General features: G+C 41.3%; 1 long non-coding RNA gene across 1 annotated transcript in view; it reads right to left on the reverse strand.

Annotated features, from left to right (window-relative positions):
* Positions 1 to 711: 711 nt before the first annotated feature.
* The window catches only part of LOC122453988, a 38,074-nt gene continuing 18,944 nt past the window's right edge, over positions 712 to 19,841 (reverse strand). Inside the window, exons 3-4 of the long non-coding RNA XR_006273251.1 lie at positions 2,929 to 3,062; positions 712 to 2,118 (exon numbers count right to left, since the gene is read on the reverse strand). This is a non-coding gene — a long non-coding RNA (uncharacterized LOC122453988). The remainder of the gene's footprint in view (positions 2,119 to 2,928; positions 3,063 to 19,841) is intronic.

Here is a 19,841-nt window from a genome sequence, read left to right on the forward strand (position 1 = left end):
AGAGAACCTGTTGACTCCTAGTTAATCTTTAGTTTTACAACAGCATTAGGCTGTCTTTTCTCCTTAATGATTTAAGTATCTGATACTCGGCTTTCTTGTCAGATAAATGAAAAGTCTGGCTTTATTCTGTCTTGAAGTTTGTAGCTAAATATTTATCTCTGGCTGAAGAAAGAGAAAGGCCAGTTGGTGGTGGTAGAATGTATTTCTGCATACATCCTCAGAAATTGTGCAAGATGGTAACATAATTACTGCTGTTGTAAACCTCAGGTCTGCTGAGTAAAGGAGATTCTTTTTGTCTTCCCAACAATGTTCACTTAATGTTCTCTTATTTTACTTTGCTAATCAAGACTTCTGTAAGATCTCAGGCGGCACTGGCTCTAATCCAGGAAATTTGTGGGGTGTGAGGAGTCCTTTCAAAATGAAAGCAAAAAGTTTACATCCTTGATGTGATGGAGTAGGAGGCTTCCCAGGTAAGAACCCTATGGGTTCTTACTATGGTGCTATGGTAAAGAACCCACCCGCCAACGCAGGAGACATGAGAAATGCAGGTTCAGTCCCTGGGTTGGGAAGATCTCCTGGAGAAGGGCATGGCAACCCACTCTAGTATTCTTGTCCAGAGAATCCCATGGACAAAGGGGCCTGGCAGGCTACTGTCCATAGCGTCGCACAGAGTCAGACACAACTGAAGCACCTTAGCAAGCACGTGTGCAGGTGACGGAGTAAGTACTCAATTATTCATTTAGATGGAGAGGGGATATTTAGGAAAATAGAATAGATGATATAAAAATCTTTGTTATTTAATGTGGACTCTTGTCCAGATATACCACACAGTAATGTGCTATGTTTGCAAATTGCTCTCAGGTTCTAGAGGGAGATACTGTCAAACTTGCTTTCCCATCTTCAGACCTGGTAGAGAGGGGTGTTTTGTAATGTAGAGACTCTTTAGGAAAAATTCTGAGAACTACTAGGGTTTCCTGAATAGGAAGTTTTCTGTTACACTTTAAACCAGGTGCATTGTTTTCCTATTGATTCTGTAATCACTACCAACATAGTGCCTTTGAAAAAACAGATTAACTATCTTAAGTCCTGGTGATCAGATGTCCAAAATCTGTCTCGCCTCCTGGGTTAAATCAAGACGTCAACAGGGCTGTGTATCTTTTTGGAGGCTCTAGAGGAGAATCCATTTTCTTGTCTTTCCCAGCTTCTAGAGGTTTTTTGCCTCTGTCCATTTGCAAAACGCATCACTCCACCTTTGGCTTCTGTGGTCACATCTCCTTTTTCTGACTTTGATCCTCTTGCTTCCCTCTTGTAAGAACCCAGTACATTGAGCCCACCTGGATAATCCAGTGTCAACTTAAAGAATATTCACAACCTAAAAGTTGAGAGTTATATTTTATTCGGTGAGAATGTGGGGGACTTCAAGCCCAGTAGACAGCATCTCAAGTAACCCTGAGAGAACTGCTATAAGGAGGCGAGGGGAGGAGCCAGGTTGTATAGAAGTTTCACCACAAAGGGCAGGTAGCCTGAATATCAAAAAATTATTGTTAATTAAGGAAAACCAGATATCCCAGGTTAAGGAATTTAGCACGTTTCTATGTATGGGAGGATGCAAGAGTCTGGGCATACTGAAATCATTCCTTTCATACGCATCTCAGCTCTCCTGGGATAGTAACCTGTGTTTTCACATCCGAAGCTCCCTTGGGGCTCACGGTAGAGGGTGGCTGCAGTCTGATGTCTGCTCCTTCCTGGGTGCCCTTAAGGCTCACCGGCTTACGTTAGAGGGCTGAAATCACTGATGACGGTGACATCCTTGTTTACTGATATGGTGGGAACTATTCCATTTCTCACCAGGTTAATCTTCACATCTCGAAATCTCAGTCTCATCAGCACAGTCCCTTTTGCCTTGTAAGGTAGCATGTGTATGGGTTTCAGGAATTAGTATGAAATTGTTCAGCCTGAACCACCGGGGTGGCCCTTGTCTCCTCAGATCAGGGGCTAAGCCTGTCTTCAGTCACAGCAAGCTGAACCACACAGTCAGTGCACCTTCTGCTGGATCCTCCCCCCACTCCACCACCCGCTTCTAATTCATCCAAGAGCATCCAGGACATAGTTGAACAGCTGTGGAGAAGAACGCTCCAGTCAGTGCAGAAAACCCACAACAGCATTTCAACCCAGAAGAAATGGATATGGGGAATGGGCTTGAATGATGATATGATCAAAAGGTACTTCTAGTCTTGCCTTCCATGGTCTTTTCAAGATTTGTTCAGGGAAGAGGTGACCCTGCCTCCATGAATGTGTCTCAACCAGGGCACTGTTAGCATTCCAAGCAGAACGATTTTTGGAATATTTAGCATTCCAGTCCTTGCCCTCTAAATGCCAGTGGCCTCCCCACTAACCATCATGACAATCAAAACACACTCTCACACATTTCCTCTGATCCCTAGGGAGGGACCCAAAAACTCACTACCCATATCCAGGCAGGCATGGGACTCATCTGCTGACTCCCAGGGCCTCAGGGAGAAATTGCTTTATGGTCGTTTTTGGACACACACAGTCTCTATTCAGTAATTAGGATGCCTGATCAATACAAAAATTAAAAGTCAGATAGATTTAGGGCTGCTGCTGGAGAAATCTGCTATAGGGTCAACTTCCCCTTATCCCCCTCAGGGCCCCAGCTTGCTAACTTGAGTGGAGAAGGATCGGGAACAGAGAAGTTTCCAAGTTTCTTGCTAATGGCTTGATCACAACTGATTTTTCCTTTTGTTTTTCGGAAAGTCCCATTGTTGGGAATTTCTGGTACAACTCACAGGAAGCATGGAGTGCATTCCATTCTCAAGGCCATTCCCCCTCCATCCCTGCCCTGGTACCGCACCCACCCCCCCACATTCTCCCATCCTTTCATTTCCTCCTCCCTGCCCCAGGACTCACCTGCTTCTGGGATAAAGGGTCATGAATCAGAAAACTGTTCTCCATTCTGCAAACAGTCACCATGAGGGGGCCACCACTCAGAATGTCACATCTATGGCATCTTGGTATTTAGTGGACACTTCCATTGTAACATCCTGTTATGGGAAGGAATTAAGAGCATTATTTCAAAACAAGTCGATAGAGCTGATTCTTCAATGACTAGAGAGCCTCTGGGTCTCTGAGTTTCTGCACCATGGTAAAGTACATACAATTAATTTTTATAATCCAATACCTTTTCAAGTTGAATTTTGAAGATAATATCTAAAATGCTCTTTGTCTGGAAGAGGGTTTAGATTTTTTCCCCTCCCTCCCATTAAAATGCTATTCTTCTCCTTCCTACTAAATCTTAAAGCTCTTGTTCTTGCAACTTTATACTCTAGTCCCTTCAGAATGGAGGTTTGGGACCCACAGACCACTTCTCATTCTTATTCTTTTTTTTTTTCAATTTGAGGAATACCTGGAACACAGAGGAGTGACTGACTCAAATATGATGAAAATAAAATGACCTGTATCATAGTAACAACTAGTGCATGTAGCACTCCCCAGCTTATGAAGTTGTCTTTATACAGTGTTTCTCCTTTGATTCTTGTTAGGTAAGGATGAGGCAAGTCCCATTTTACAGATGAAATAAGTGAAGCCCAGCAGAAAAGGAAGGGAAACTAACATGTAGCAAATTCCGTTATGTACTAGGTGATTTTTTTCTAATACGTTTATCATCTCATTTGGGCTTCCCTTATAGCTCAGTTGGGAAAGAATCTGCCTGCAATGCAGGAGACCCGGGTTCGATTCCTGGGTCGGGAAGATCTCCTGGAGAAGGAAATGGCAACCCACTCCATATGTATTCTTGTCTGGAGAATCTCACGGAGAGAGGAGCCTGACAGGCTACAGTCCATGGGGTCGCATGAGTAGGACACCACTTAGCGACTTAAACCACCACCACCACCATCATCTCATTTAGTCTCCCTAGTGGACACATAGGATAGATATTATCATCATCCTCGGGAAATTGAGGCTTAGAAAACTTAAGTTCCCCAAAGTCATACAGCAGGTACCTTTGTCTTTTTGCTGTACCATATATTTAATCTGCTTTTTTGAACTAGAACTTGATCAGTTACCCATAAAATGCCTTTGATATTCACTTGAAACCAGAAAAGAAAAAAAGATCTAGGAGTGTTTTTGTCTGTTTTATTGGATTCTAATGCCAGCAGAAAGTCCGATGGCCAAAAAGAGTCGACTTTTATGGCTCCCAATTTTGGCATTAAAGAGGGAATGAAAAGGAACGTGAGTTTGAGGAAATAGCAGTGCAAGCCATCGCACTTTGTAAAACGATTCCTTTGAGACCAATCAAGCCAAGATGAACACTGAATCATTTCAAGTGAGACAAACCCAATCCCATCTCCATATTGCACATGAGGAGCCCAGAGCACAAAGCTCACAGGTCTGGTGGTAGAAGGTTACATGCTGGAGCACCCTGTAAACTTTTCCAGGACCTTCTTTGCCCTTTGTCAACTGTACATTAAACAGCTTCCTCAGCCCACGGGGCCCGCTCTTTTGCAGGCCTCCTGCTGGCCAGGGCCTTGCACCCATGATTTCTCTCTTCACCTGTCATTCTGGGAAAGCCCTGATCCCTCCCTCTGCTGCAGAGTTCTGTTCAGCCCTGAGTACTTGGGCTTTCCTGAACCCTTTGTCCCCTGGAGTTTTACAGCTCTTGCTGACTCTTCTATGCAGCATAGCACTTCCTAATGTATGGTATTCTTTGCTGTTATGTAAGTTCAAGTATTACAACAATCAAACCTTTATAAATCATTGAGTTGTGGCAAAGAACTGTGTAATGCAAGTTCAGATGATGATACTTTATTGAACACAGGACATCCTTAAGAAAACAAAGAGCATAAATATTTAGCAGCAATCAGGTGGCTATCCCTACAACAGTACCTTATCTAGAAGAATCTGGCTAGTACTTACAGAGGACCCTAAGAGGATGCCACTGCTGTTATGTCGCTTCAGTCGTGTCTGACTGTGCGACCCCAGAGATGGCAGGCCACCAGGCTCCCCTATCCCTGGGATTCTCCTGGCAAGAACACTGGAGTGGGTTGCCATTTCCTTCTCCAATGCGTGAAAGTGAAAAGTGAAAGTGAAGACGCTCAGTCATGTCCAACTCTTAGCGACCCCATGGACTGCAGCCCACCAGGCTCCTCCATCCATAGGATTTTCCAGGCAAGAGTACTGGAGTGGGTTGCCATTGCCTTCTCCAACTAAGAGGATGAGGTAGTGATTATATGTAAATAATGGGGGAGAATTAAGAAAAGGACAACACAAGCCTCAAAACTGAATTGCTCCCCAGAAGGAGATCTCTCTTCTCTGAACTTTATAACCTCACTTGAAAGCAGTTTTATGGTGCCAAGAATTCTACGGCTGGTCAGTATGAGCATAAGGAACTTCTTGCTTTTAGAGCAATCGATGATGGAGTAAAGCGCCCAGGATCAAGCATCTGGGAACTCATCTGAGTCTATTTAGCATCAAAGTGGTTAAAGCACATTGTGGGTTTTCAGAAACACGTCTGCACTGTCTAGGGATGGAGTTCATGACTGCCTGAGGGAGGTTCTTTCAGATGCTCAGGAAAAAAGGCTCAGATGTCCTGACTTCAAGGACAGGATTTTGGTTGGTTGTTTTTTTTTTTTTTTTTTAACCTCACAACAACCTCATTATTGATAACTTTCTTGGATCTAAACTCTACTTCCATGTCATATAACATCCAGGTCAATTCTATAAGCTTCTGATGCTCACAACTTTCAGTATTGTTTTACATTCTCCTATTTTTTTGTCTTAACTTTATTATTTTATTGCATTTTTTAAATTATGTAAGTTTGGTATGTACAACATTTATTTCTACTTCTATATTCCTTGCAACATGCTCACTACCAACAAGTTACTTTCTGCCACCATACAGTTGATTCCCTTTGCCCTACATCCCACCCCTCCCGTCTCCTCTCCTCCCCTCCCCTCCCCTAACCACTATTCTGGTCTCTGTAATGATGTGGCTTTATGATTAAAAAAGAAGAATAAAGCCATTTAGCTAGAACCTCAGGCTCTGAAGTCAGACTAAGTAATTCATATTCAGGCTGTCATATCCTTGAACTGTGTGTAAATTATTTAATCTCCCTCAGCATTCATTTTGTCATTTGTAAAATGGAAAGATGAATATCTAACTTATAAAAGTTTGAAAATAAATAAAATAACACTGGTAAAGCACTCAATACTATGTCTGGTACTCAAAACAGTGTGAGTTCTTTCATTAAAAAACTCACTAAGAAAATGAATAGGCAAGCTACCGATTGGAAAAACACATACAGCATATTTATCTGATAAAAATATTCATATCCAGAATACATGAAGAACTGCTACAAGTCAAAAATAGATGAACCACTCAAGTTTTTTTTTTTTAATGGGAAAATACTTCACAAAAAAAGAAATACAAATGGACATTAATACATGAAAAGGGATTCAACATCATTAATCCTCAGGGAACTGCATATTAAAGCTACAGTGAGATACCCTTTCTACCCAATAGAATGGTTAAAATGAAAAAGACTGATGATACTAATGTTGACAATGATACAGAGCAACTAGAATTCTCATCTATGGCTATTAGGAGGGTAAAATGGTACAATCACTTTGATAAACAGTTTTACACTTTCTCATAGATATAAGAGTGCATTAATCCTATGACCCAGAACCAAAGAAAATTAGAATATATATCCACCAAAAGATTTGAACATGTATCTTTATAACAGCCTCTTCTCTTAGGCTCAAACCGGAAACAATCCAAATGTTCATCAACAGGAGAAAAGATAAATTTTAGCATATTCCTGCCATGGATTTCTACTTAGCCATGAAAGGAAACCAAGTATTGATACTCACAACCGCATGGATTACTCTCCAAATAAATGAAAGAAGTCGGACACAAGACTTCTTGAGGGGACAAAGAAGGGGACTTTGTGTCTGAAGCACAAGAAGAGGCACATTAGTCTATGGAGCTGTGGTATAAGAAGAATTGACTAGAAAGGGGTGGAAGAGAACTTTCTGGGGTCATGAAAATGTTCCATCAAGTTTTGGTTGGTGGTGACGATTTTCAAAATTCGTAGAAGTGAACATTTCAGATCTGTGGATGTAATAGTGTTAGGTTGAACCTCTGCAAAACATAAATGTTGCTTATTACTTTATTATTATTACAACCAATCAACTCACCAGCAACACTGCAAGCTAGGTGGTGAGCTGAACACTATGTGCCTCGTGCAGGATGCTCCAACAGCTCGGCGGCTCCAACATCTTATGGTCCCTTCAAACCGTGCTTCTGACGTTCCCTGGAGACTCAGCACGCTCGTGACTCTGATCCTCTCTCAAGTCTCTAGCTGTTTCTACTGCTGCCTCTGTCTTCACTTCTCTTGGCTTCTGACTTTTCCTACTTCCCTCTCTCATCCCCAGAATGAATACTATTGTTAACGTTCTGTTTGACACCCCTGTTGGTCTGTTTCTCGGGTCCCACCACTTCAGAAGCCTCTGCTTTCCTTATGCATAACATACAGAGTTGCCTTTGTTAGAACCCTGTTTCTGCCCTTTTTCCAGTTTTTTGGAGATATAATTGATATACGGCACTGTGTAAGTTTAAGGTGTATGGCACAATGACTTGACTACATGTATTGTGGAATGATTACCACAATCAGTTTAGTTCATAGCCATCATCTCATACAGATACAAAAAGAGAAAGAAAGAAAATTGTGTTTTTCCTTGTTACGAGAACTCTTAGATTTACTCTCTTGACAACTTTCAAACATACTGTGCAGCATGGTTAGCTATCATCTCCATACTGTACTTTACACTCCCAGTCTTGGGCTTTCCTGGGGGCTCAGTGGTAAAGAATTCACCTGCTAATACAGGAGTTGTGGGTTTGATTCCTCGATTGGGAAGATCCCCTGAAGAAGGAAATGGCAACCCACTCCAGTATTCTTGCCTGGGAAATCCCATGGACAGGGGAGCCTGGAGGACTATAGTCCATGAGGTCACAAAAGAGTTGGACATGACTTAGCAACTAAATGACAACTTATAACTAGAAGTTTCTACCTGTGGACTACCTTCATCCAGTTCCCCATTGTCTGCCTCTGGTGACCACAAATATGATCTCCTTTTCTTAAAAAAACATTTTTTCGATCTCCTTTTCTATGAGTTTTGGGGGAAATGTCTTATTTTTTTTAATTCTACATTCAAATATTTTTACCCATAAACAATGTTCCCACAGTTCCTCCATCTTCATCTCTAGGTAACTTACCATTCTACTCTCTATTTTTATACATTGTTTTTTTTTAAATTGTGGTTTCATGTGTATATTAGATGATATACTGTCTGACTGTTTCGTTTAGTATAATCCCCTCAGGGTTCATCCATGTTGTTGCAAATAGCAGGATTTCCTTCTTTTTATGGCTAAATAATATTCCACTATATATATATGGAATATATATATGGAGCTACATATATGGAATATATATATATGGAACTTCTTTATCCATTCATCTGTTGACAGCCAGTTAGGTTGTTCTCATGTCTTAACTGTTGTCAGTATTGCTGCTGCGAACATAGGAGTGAAGATATCTCCTTGACATAGTGTTTTAACTTGTCAGAACCTTATTTCTGTTTGGTCCAGTCTGTTTGGCCAGGTTGGCAGGGTCTCATGACACAGTTCATGGCAGCTTGGGTGGAAGTCAGGAACTCAAGGGGCTGTGGATGGTGGGCATTTGAAGGTCCACAAGCCAGTCGTTGTAATGACTATCCTATCACACACAGTGTCACTGGGCCCCCAGCTTATAAACTTCTGGCTCTAGTTTTGGGGCACAGCAGGAAGGATCCGAATGCATGTTTTATACCAGTAAGACTGTGCTAAGACTTGGTAGTCTTACTGACAAATTCACAATGTTACCACAATACATAATTAAATATATGCTTGAGGTCAACGGTTAACATCTCCCATACCACCAGAAAAAAACCTGTTGATAAGCATCACCATACAGGGCAGGATATTTCTAGGTTTTTAGGGCCTGAGCTGACTGACTTTTCAGGCAGCTCTGGCAAGGTGAAGAACTAGCTGGAATTAGGCAGAGTTTACGGCACAAGAGCTGTGCATTTGTGGGTTCGGTGAGGCAGAGGTCTTAAGGGGCATCTTTATGAGCAAGTTGTTATTCTTTTATTTTAATATTTATTTATTTATTTGTCTGTGCTGAGTCTTAGCTGTGGCATGCTGTATCTTTAGTTGCAGCATATGGGACTTATTCACTGACCAGGGATTGAACTTAGGCCCCCTGCATTGGGAGCATAGAGTCATAGCCACTGAACCACAAAGGGATGTCCCACAGTTGTTATTCTTGATTGGGAAGATATTTAGTTGGTTCACACTCTTCTCTTCCAAGAGTAAGAGTTTTTTGGAACAGGCAGCTAACTTATTTCTGCTTGACTCAGCATCAGTTAACCCAGAGATGGAGAACTCTGATTTTCAGTTCTCACAGGTTGACTTATAAATTTTTAAGGCAATTTCTCACATATTCTACTTTAATCTTCTGCCTTCAAATCTGTCAATCACAAAACAAAGTTTTAGTGTAAGTTGTAGCTGCTGGAGACCTTGGTCCATGAAAGCAGGTCATGATGGTGTGGTTGTTGTTTCTCAAATTCCTGTGAGACAGTTGGATGCTTTTTACAATCTACTCATTGTTTTCATTCTATTAAGTGGATCCAGTGCACTCCTCAATTTTCCTCAATTGTAAAATAGGGATGATAACTGTATCTTTGTTCAGTCACTCAGTTGTGTCCGACTCTTTGTGACCCCATGGACTGCAGCATGCCAGGCTTCCCTGTCCATCACCATCTCCTGGAGCTTGCTCAAACTCATGTCCATTTAGTCAGTGATGCCATCCAATGATCTCTTCCTCTGTTTTCCCCTTCTCCTGCTGCCTTCAATCTTTCCTAGCATCTTTTCCAATGAGTCAGTTCTTTGCATCAGGTGGCCAAAGTATTGGAGTTTGAGCCTCAGCATCAGTCCTTTCAATGAATATTCAGGACTGACTTATTTTAGGATTGACTGGTTTGGTCTCCTTACAGTCAAAGGGACCCTCAAGAGTCTTCTCCAGCACCACAGTTTAAAAGCATCAATTTTTCGGCACTCAGCCTTCTTTATGGTCCAACTCTCCCTTCCATACATGACTACTGAAAAGCCATAGCTTTGACTATATGGACCTTTGTTAGGAAAGTAATGTCTCTGTTTTTTAATATGCTGTCTAGGTTTGTCATTAGCTTTTCTTCCAAGGAGCAAGTGTCTTTTAATTTCATGGTTGTAACCACCACCTGCAGTGATTTTGAAGCCCAAGAAAATAAAGTGTCACTCTTTCCATTGTTTCCCCATCTATTTGCCATGAAGTGATTGGGCTGGATGCCATGATCTTCTTTTTTTTTTTTTTTGATCTTCATTTTTTTAATGTTGAACTTTAAGCCAACTTTTTCACTCTCCTCTTTCACCTTCATCAAGAGGCTCTTTAGTTCTTCTTTGCTTTCTGCCATAAGGGTGGTGTCATTTGTATCTGCCCCCATGAAAATGTGGTGAGAATTAAAAGAGTTATATAAGTGTGAAGATCTTGAAAGTGATTATCGTTATGATCTCTTCTTTTCCCAAGCCCCAACCCTGCAGCCATCTGTTATGCCATAAACATACATATCCTGACAAGTCCTTCTGTAGCACCTGCCCAGGTCTCCTGACCCTCACCTCTCACCCTCAGTAACCAGGTGCACCAGGGAGGCTACAGTGATTATTTAAAATATTGAGAACCTCCCATCTGAGTGTACCTGTGCCTGGATTTCTGCCTCGCCACACCACTACCACCTCTTCCTTGGGATAGTTACTTTTCTCTGTCAAGCAGCCAAAGTGTAAGTACCTTTACTGGGCTCCCCAAAAGGGCTCCAGACCCTGTTCAGCCCAGCTCTCCCTCTACTCCTGCCTCTGCTCTTGGTTTCAGCCCTTATACCCTTTTCCTCCTTCCTCTCCTAATATTAATAACATGCAGCTTTCTAAAAACTATCTCCATAAGCCATAGGGAGACATACACAGTTATAAGGAATGAATCTCATTAAGTTCATCACTTGAGTTTAATTCCATTTAGGAAACTAGTTCTACCAGAGCCAATGTTATGCTGAGCTGGGGGCTACTGAACAAAGGACTCTTCTCAGATGCTCAGCTAGAAAGTGTTCTCAGCTAGTAAGACTAATGCTACATGAGTCTCAACGCTGAGATCCAAAAGGTCATCTCAGCCTCTGGGGTTCAGCCGACTCCCTGGCCCTCTGCCTGTTCCTATAGCATTTGGTGGCAACCATAGGGCTGATTCTGATACATTCTCCTGGAATTCAGCTACTACCAGATTAAAGCATTTCTCTTCCATGGGTCTTTTGCTTTGCTTTGCACCTCAATGCCTGGTCCCTCCTGCTTTTCTCAGGATGCGAGGCTGTTGGAGGGATCAGAGACATTCCTTGTTTACCTACTGATTTTTCAAGTCTTGTGGTGCATGTGGAAGCTGAAGACATCACGTGGCCTGCATAGGCAGACTCGCCTGAGATGGGAGGTGGGGTGGGGAGCATTCACCACAGGCCTCCCTTATGCTGAGCCTTTTCTACTGTTTCAAATATCAGTAGCAGAAGTTCAGCTGCCTCAGGAGTGGGAGGAGGCACAGTCTGTGTGGGAAGGAACAGATGGCTGCAGCGGGGTGGGGGCCCAGCCACTCTCCACGCCCTGCCTGGCTTGTCCTGGCAAGTTCACCGACAAGCACAGCCTGGTATTGCCCTGGCCATCTCCGCTCTCTCCCGCTGCCTTTCGTCTCCCACTGAAGCCAGCGTTGTCTTCAGCGAGGAGTCCTGTTACACTCTGCTCCACAGCCTTTGTTGATTTTGCAGGCTCCAGGATAAAATGCCAAGTTTTTAGCTTGACCCATTCTCCACTGATCACAGTGTTCCTGTCACAGGCATGAGTGCTTTCTCAGTCATATCTGACTCTTTGCAATCCCGTGGACTGTAACCCACCAGGCTCCTCTGTCCATAGGATTCTCCAGGCAAGAATCCTGGAGAAGGTTGCCATGCCCTTCTCCGAGGGGTTGTCATGCCCTTCCCCAGGGGGTTGCCATGCCCTTCTCCAGGGTATCTCCCCAACCCAGGGATTAACCTATGTCTCTTAAGTCTCCTGCATTGGCAGGCGAATTCTTTACCACTGTGCCACCTAGGAAGCTCATACCCTCTCGTCATTCGTTTTTTGTTTTTTTTTTTCATTTATTTTTATTAGTTGGAGGCTAATTACTTTACAATATTGTAGAGGGTTTTGTCATACATTGACATGAATCAGCCATGGAGTTACATGTATTCCCCATCCCAATCCCCCCTCCCACCTCCCTCTCTACCCGATCCCTCTGGGTCTTCCCAGTGCACCAGGCCCGAGCACTTGTCTCATGCATCCCACCTGGGCTGGTGATCTGTTTCACCATAGATAGTATGCTGTTCTTTTGAAATATCCCACCCTCGCCTTCTCCCACAGAGTTCAAAAAGTCTGTTCTGTACATCTGTGTCTCTTTTTCTGTTTTGCATATAGGGTTATCATTACCATCTTTCTAAATTCCATATATATGTGTTAGTATGCTGTAATGTTCTTTATCTTTCTGGCTTACTTCACTCTGTATAATGGGCTCCAGTTCATCCATCTCATTAGAACTAATTCAAATGAATTCTTTTTAATGGCTGAGTAATATTCCATGGTGTATATGTACCACAGCTTCCTTATCCATTCGTCTGCTGATGGGCATCTAGGTTGCTTCCATGTCCTGGCTATTATAAACAGTGCTGCGATGAACATTGGGTGCACGTGTCTCTTTCAGATCTGGTTTCCCGGTGTGTATGCCCAGGAGTGGGATTGCTGGGTCATATGGCAGTTTCTATTTCCAGTTTTTTAAGAAATCTCCACACTGTTCTCCATAGCGGCTGTACTAGTTTGCATTCCCACCAACAGTGTAAGAGGGTTCCCTTTTCTCCACACCCTCTCCAGCATTTATTGCTTGTAGACTTTTGGATAGCAGCCATCCTGACTGGCGTGTAATGGTACCTCATTGTGGTTTTGATTTGCATTTCTCTGATAATGAGTGATGTTGAGCATCTTTTCATGTGTTTGTTAGCCATCTGTATGTCTTCTTTGGAGAAATGTCTGTTTAGTTCTTTGGCCCATTTTTTGATTGGGTCATTTATTTTTCTGGAATTGAGCTGCAGGAGTTGCTTGTATATTTTTGAGATTAATCCTTTGTCTGTTGCTTCGTTTTGCTATTATTTTCTCCCAATCTGAGGGCTGTCTTTTCACCTTTCTTATAGTTTCCTTTTGTTGTGCAAAAGCTTTTAAGTTTCATTAGGTCCCATTTGTTTAGTTTTGCTTTTATTTCCAATATTCTGGGAGGTGGGTCATAGAGGATCTTGCTGTGATTTATGTCGGAGAGTGTTTTGCCTATGTTCTCCTCTAGGAGTTTTATAGTTTCTGGTCTTACATTTAGATATTTAATCCATTTTGAGTTTATTTTTGTGTATGGTGTTAGAAAGTGTTCTAGTTTCATTCTTTTACAAGTGGTTGACCAATTTTCCCAGCACCACTTGTTAAAGAGGTTGTCTTTTTTCCATTGTTTATCCTTGCCTCCTTTGTAGAAGATAAGGTGTCCATAGGTTCGTGGATTTATCTCTGGGCTTTCTATTCTGTTCCATTGATCTATATTTCTGTCTTTGTGCCAGTACCACACTGTCTTGATGACTGTGGCTTTGTAGTAGAGTCTGAAGTCAGGCAGGTTGATTCCTCCAGTTCCATTCTTCTTTCTCAAGATTACTTTGGCTATTCGAGGTTTTTTTGTATTTCCATACAAATTGTGAAATTATTTGTTCTAGTTCTGTGAAAAATACCGTTGGTAGCTTGATAGGGATTGTGTTGAATCTATAGATTGCTTTGGGTAGAATAGCCATTTTGACAATATTGATTCTTCCAATCCATGAACACGGTATGTTTCTCCATCTCTTTGTGTCCTCTTTGATTTCTTTCATCAGTGTTTTATAGTTTTCTATGTATAGGTCTTTTGTTTCTTTAGGTAGATATACTCCTAAGTATTTTATTCTTTTTGTTGCAATGGTGAATGGTATTGTTTCCTTAATTTCTCTTTCTGTTTTCTCATTGTTAGTATATAGGAATGCAAGGGATTTCTGTGTGTTAATTTTATATCCTGCAACTTTACTATATTCGTTGATTAGCTCTAGTAATTTTCTGGTAGAGTCTTTAGGGTTTTCTATGTAGAGGATCATGTCATCTGTGAACAGCGAGAGTTTCACTTCTTCTTTTCCTATCTGGATTCCTTTTACTTCTTTTTCTGCTCTGATTGCTGTGGCCAAAACTTCCAAAACTATGTTGAATAGTAGTGGTGAGAGTGGGCACCCTTGTCTTCTTCCTGATTTTAGGGGAAATGCTTTCAATTTTTCACCATTGCCTCTCGTTATTCCTAAAGTTATTCTACCTGCAGCCACTTTCTAGACTCTGCCACAGGACAAGGCAATTTCTTCCACCTAGAATTCCTAGAATTCTCACAATCATCCCACCTGCCAAACTCCTGTTCACCTTACAGTACCCACTCTAATATCTCTTCCTCTGGAAACAGCTTTCCCAAAGGACTCTGTGGGAAGATAGTTGTTACTCTTCAGAGTCCCTTAGCCCTGGATTCATACATCTAATACCACATATTTCAGGTTTTATTATAATTTATCTGTTTATATCTTTCTCTCTCCCACTAGGCTATAAGATCCTTAAGAACTGGATCCTTAAGATCCAGTATCCTTGTCATAAGTTGATGTTCAATATATTTGATGAATAAATTATTTAAAGCCTAATTCACACTATGTCACTACAGTTTCTTCTTAAGCTTTAAGGGGCTTCTCAGTGTTACCAGTATCGTTTGCCTCCCCCTTTCCCTTCCCTTTCACCCTTCCTGGGGCTGAGGGGAATTTATGGTGACTATGAAGTGGGACACCTATGTCTCTGGAACCTTCTACCTGCTCTTTTGTGATGCTCCCTTTGAGAACTCTCTCCTCCAGATACCCAGAGGGAGAACAAAGTGAAACCCCATTAGTGAGCAGCTGTGGGCGAGTCATTCATTTAACATTCTAGACAGCAGGTCCTCATCCGTGAAATGGGAGGTTTGAACAGGCAAAGGCTAAGAAAGTTATCTGTAGTTCTGACAATCCATAAGTCATAAAGAAAGCAATTGGGACTCTAGGCATTCTCAACTAATAGGACAATTAGTTCTGTACAGAGGGCCTTTTCTGTGTCCAATATGACATCCATCTAAGTGTTTATCTGTGAATGAAGCCAACTTGGGTGGCATCTTCCTGTCCTGTCACATTGCCGCCCACCACTTCTGACTCAGAGCTGCCTCCTGAGTTGCCAGCTAGGCCCCTTGGGAGCCTTCATTTTTGGCTTATTCATGTTGATGTGACAGCATTTTCAGCCACTGCAACCTATAAAGTCAAAACTCTCCATATCAAACATTTCTTGTATTCTTCCATCTCCTGAAGTTTCAAAAGGCCACCACTCACACCATGGACTATTTGCGGAGCATCTCAGAAGTGGGGAGGCCAGAGCCCTTGCATTCTGTGGAGCTCTTAGTTGGGGATGCTTTGAATGACTCTGCATAGCACAGTGCACAATTCCATGGGGCACCCTTACTGCTGAGATCCTTGTGGACTTGTACCTGCAGGAGAATCACTTTGTGGCTGATGATGTCTGCCAGATGGTGTCTAGCAAGGTGTCTGAGGGAAAGATGCCTTTTCTTACTTGCACAAAGGTGCTTTGAGGGGTTGCTCCCCCACCCGTTTTTTGGTTTTTTTTTTTTAAGGAACCTGTCCCAGAATAGGGTTATGCAAATTGTAGTGATCAACAATGTTTCCATGTAACAAATTAATGTTTTTTTTAATTGTGGTAAAATATAAGTATAAAATATAAAATGTACCTTCTTAACTACTTTTAATTGTTAAATTCAGTATTCATTTAAGTTCAGAGGTGTTGTGTATTCACACTGTTATACAGCCAATCTCTGGAACTCTTTTTATCTTGCAAAACTGAAATTCTCTATCTAAACTCATTGAGCAACAATTGTTACTTGTTCCCCACCCCCAGCCTCTGGGAACCACCATCCTACTTCCTGTCCCTATGAATTTGAGTGCTCTAAGAGCCTCATATAAGTGGAATCATCATAAAGCATTTGTCTTTTTGTGACAGATTGACCTATTTCACTTAGTATAATGTCCTCAGAGTCCCTCTGTGTTGTAACATGTGACAGGATTTCCTTCCTTTTTAAGGCAGAGTAATATTTCCTTGTATGTGTATACCAGATTTTCTTTGTCCATTTATATATTGGCAGACACTTGGGTTGTCTTCACCTTTTGACTGCCATGAATAATGCTGCTGTGAACATAAGGATACAAATTAATATTTTTAACATACCAAAATGGTTGCATGATAAGTAACTCCCTTGGGCCTTTGAGAGTGCCTATGGGGTTACTTGTATAAACCCCATTTCCTTTTGTAGGTATGAGGCTAAGATCCTACTACTCCCACCCCACACACTGCAGGGTCTTTTTATATAATTGCTCTCGTAGGCCACCCTCACGTAACAAGAACAGAACACTTTAAACACCCCTCCTCCAAACAGCAAAATTATTTTCAGAAATAATTATGCAATAAAATAATTAATAGTGATGGCCAGAAAAAAAAAATGCAGACAGTGTTCACTATACTTTATTGAACTTTGCATATATTGAGAACTGGAATTGACTACAGCCACACAGTTTAATATCTGCATTAACATGACTTTACTCTTGTAAATTTACCAGAAAATCCTTGACCAGGAAGGTGAAGTTAAATTTTCTGAGAAATCAATTTATCCAAAAAGACTGTCAATTTGCCCTTGGTAGGGTGTCTTAATTTGGATTGTTGTTTAAAAATAAAATATTGTAGACTGGGTGGTTAAAACAAAAGATATTTGATTTCTCACAGTTCTGGAGGCTGGGAAGTCCAAGATCAAGGTGCTGATAGATTAGGTTCTTGGCAAGGGTGCTCTTCCTGGCTGTGGACAGCCGCCTTCTTGCTGTGTGTCCATGTGGCCTTTCCTCAGTGTGTGCCCATGAGAAAGAGAAAACTCTGGCATCTCTTCTTCCTCTTATAAGGACACTAATCCCATTATGGGGTTCTACTCTCTTGACCTCATTTAAACCCAAGTACTTTCCAAAAGCCCCACTTTCAAATATCATCACATTGAGGTTTAGGACTTTATCATATGAATTTTGGTGGGGATACACTCAGTCCATCAGTTCAGTTCAGTCGCTCAATCGTGTCCGACTCTTTGCCACCCCATGAATCGCAGCACACCAGGCCTCCCTGTCCATCATCAACTCCCAGAGTTTACTCAAACTCATGTCCATTGAGTCAGTGATGCCATCCAGCCATCTCATCCTCTGTCGTTTCCTTCTCCTCCTGCCCCCAATCCCTCCCAGCATCAGGGTCTTTTCCAATGAGTCAACTCTTCGCATGAGGTGGCCAAAGTATTGGAGTTTCAGCTTCAGCATCAGTCCTTCCAATGAACACCCAGGACTGATCTCCTTTGTTGGAGAAGACTCAGTCCATAACACTAGGTAAATAGTTGCTGAGCTACTTCTCAAAGCAATAATTAACTGTACTTTGCAAGTGATTGTTTACTTTTTATTTACTTATTGTTTACACTTCAAAATCCTAACTGTATCAACCAATATTAAATTATTATATCATGAACGTTATCCAATCCCGGTCAAGCTTGACGTTGAAAGACCCTAAAGACCTTATAGACATCTCACGTCTGACCCGCCTCTTCAGAGACACTTTGTTGTTGTTGTTCAGTTGCTGAGTCGTGCCCAGTGCTTTGCAGCTTCATGGACTGCAGCAAGCCAGGCTCCTCTGTCCTCCACTATCTCCCGAAGTTTGCTCAAATTCACGTCCATTGAGTGAGTGATGCTATATAACCATCTCATCTTCTGTCCTTCAGTATTTCCTGGAGTTTGCTGAAATTCATGTCCATTGAATCGATGATGCTATCTAACCATTTCATCCTCCGCTGCCCTCTTCACCTTTTGCCTTCAGTCTATTCAAACATCAGAGTCTTTTCCAACAAGTCAGCTCTTTGAATCAGATGACCCAAGTATTAGACCTTATCAAGATAGTGACCTTCACAGGGCATCAGCAGTCATCAGTATAATGAAGTCAGTAAAAAAATTATAATAAAAAACAAATATGACACAAAAGAAAACATGTAATGGATTTTAGAAAAGTCAACTAAAACTTATTCATACATTTGGTGTGTTACAGAAATGAATAGCATTAGTTTCTATTTTTGAGCCTTCACTTCTGCAAATTTGTCAATGATTATTGAAATCAATCTTCTTCACATGTTTAATAGACAGTATAGCAGTCTCCACTCAAACAAAACACTTTTATTTTAATTTTGACAGTCTTTTTTCAAATGAGGCAATACAGATAAAAAGAGTCAGCAAAAAACCATAGGATGAGACTTGCAGAGATCTCTAATAATCCTATTTCACAGAAAATCCCAGAGATTGCAATATTGTCCAAGTCTTTGTTCCCTCAGGATGTATAGTAACAGTTTTCAAATGTCTCTGTAGTAAAAAAAAAAAAAAAATCCCCTAAAATATGTTCACCAAAAAAATTCATCATAAATTTCTACCTTATTTGGTTATGCTTCCTAAAGTTTTCTTTTGCAAAAGTCAGAGACAGTGGCTAAGTGAAAGTAAACACTGACTGCACGTGATCTTTTGCTTTAGAATGAGGCTCCCATTCTTGGTCAAAATAATGGAAATATCAAACACGGTCCTCTTGAATGCTTCTGGCAGTGTAAGACCAGCTTCTTTTGCTACTTGTCCTAACTTTCTTCTTCGAAATGTCCATTTTCCTTACACTTTGTTTTTGCAGAGTTGAAAGTTTTCTCCACAATTTGCATGTGCCAGTCTTCAATGAACATTTCTAAAGTTCAGCATTTCCCTGTTCATTGTTCTAGTCAATTCTGGTTACAGGGAATGACAGAATGAAAGTTATTCAAATTCAGTTAGTCTTTATAATCACTATGTTATCACTGATTCTTTCAAATCTGTAGCTTAGACTCAGGAAAATGTGGTTCAACTGTGCCCAAATTTAGGTCTAATGATTCCAATTTATCATGAATTTACTCCTGAAAAAAAAAAATGTGTATGGCTGAGTCTGCATGTGTCATAGGCCAACTGTATAACTGGAAATTCTCCAAATAAATGTCTATGATACGGAACACAATGTTTATGAAAGGATAAGTAACACAACTGTGTTAATTAGAAACACACATGTTATTAAAACTAAACAGAAATCATTGTTGTTTAGAATTCAGACCAGGGGGGAATATTTTTATCACTGTCATTGTGTAGAATTTCCAGCTGATGACCACGTGATGATAAAAAGCAAGCCCTTTTTACGTTGGTTTTATTACTGTTTATAATTTCCTTTAGACAATGCATCTCTTATGCCTGCAAGAGAAAGGCTGTTCCTACTGCCCTCTTGTCTGTAGGCTACCACCTCCTGAGGTCAGCCAGGGATGGAGACTGGGAGACAAGAAAGATTAAATCAAACTGTGATGTACTCATGTATCAGGGCTTCTTCCTCCTGAACAGAACACCAGGAGAGGGGACCACCAGAAGAATATACTGGTTAATGTAAG

The sequence above is a fragment of the Cervus canadensis genome, chromosome 15, assembly GCF_019320065.1.
Source record: "Cervus canadensis isolate Bull #8, Minnesota chromosome 15, ASM1932006v1, whole genome shotgun sequence".
In the NCBI taxonomy this organism is placed as follows: Eukaryota; Metazoa; Chordata; class Mammalia; order Artiodactyla; family Cervidae; genus Cervus; species Cervus canadensis.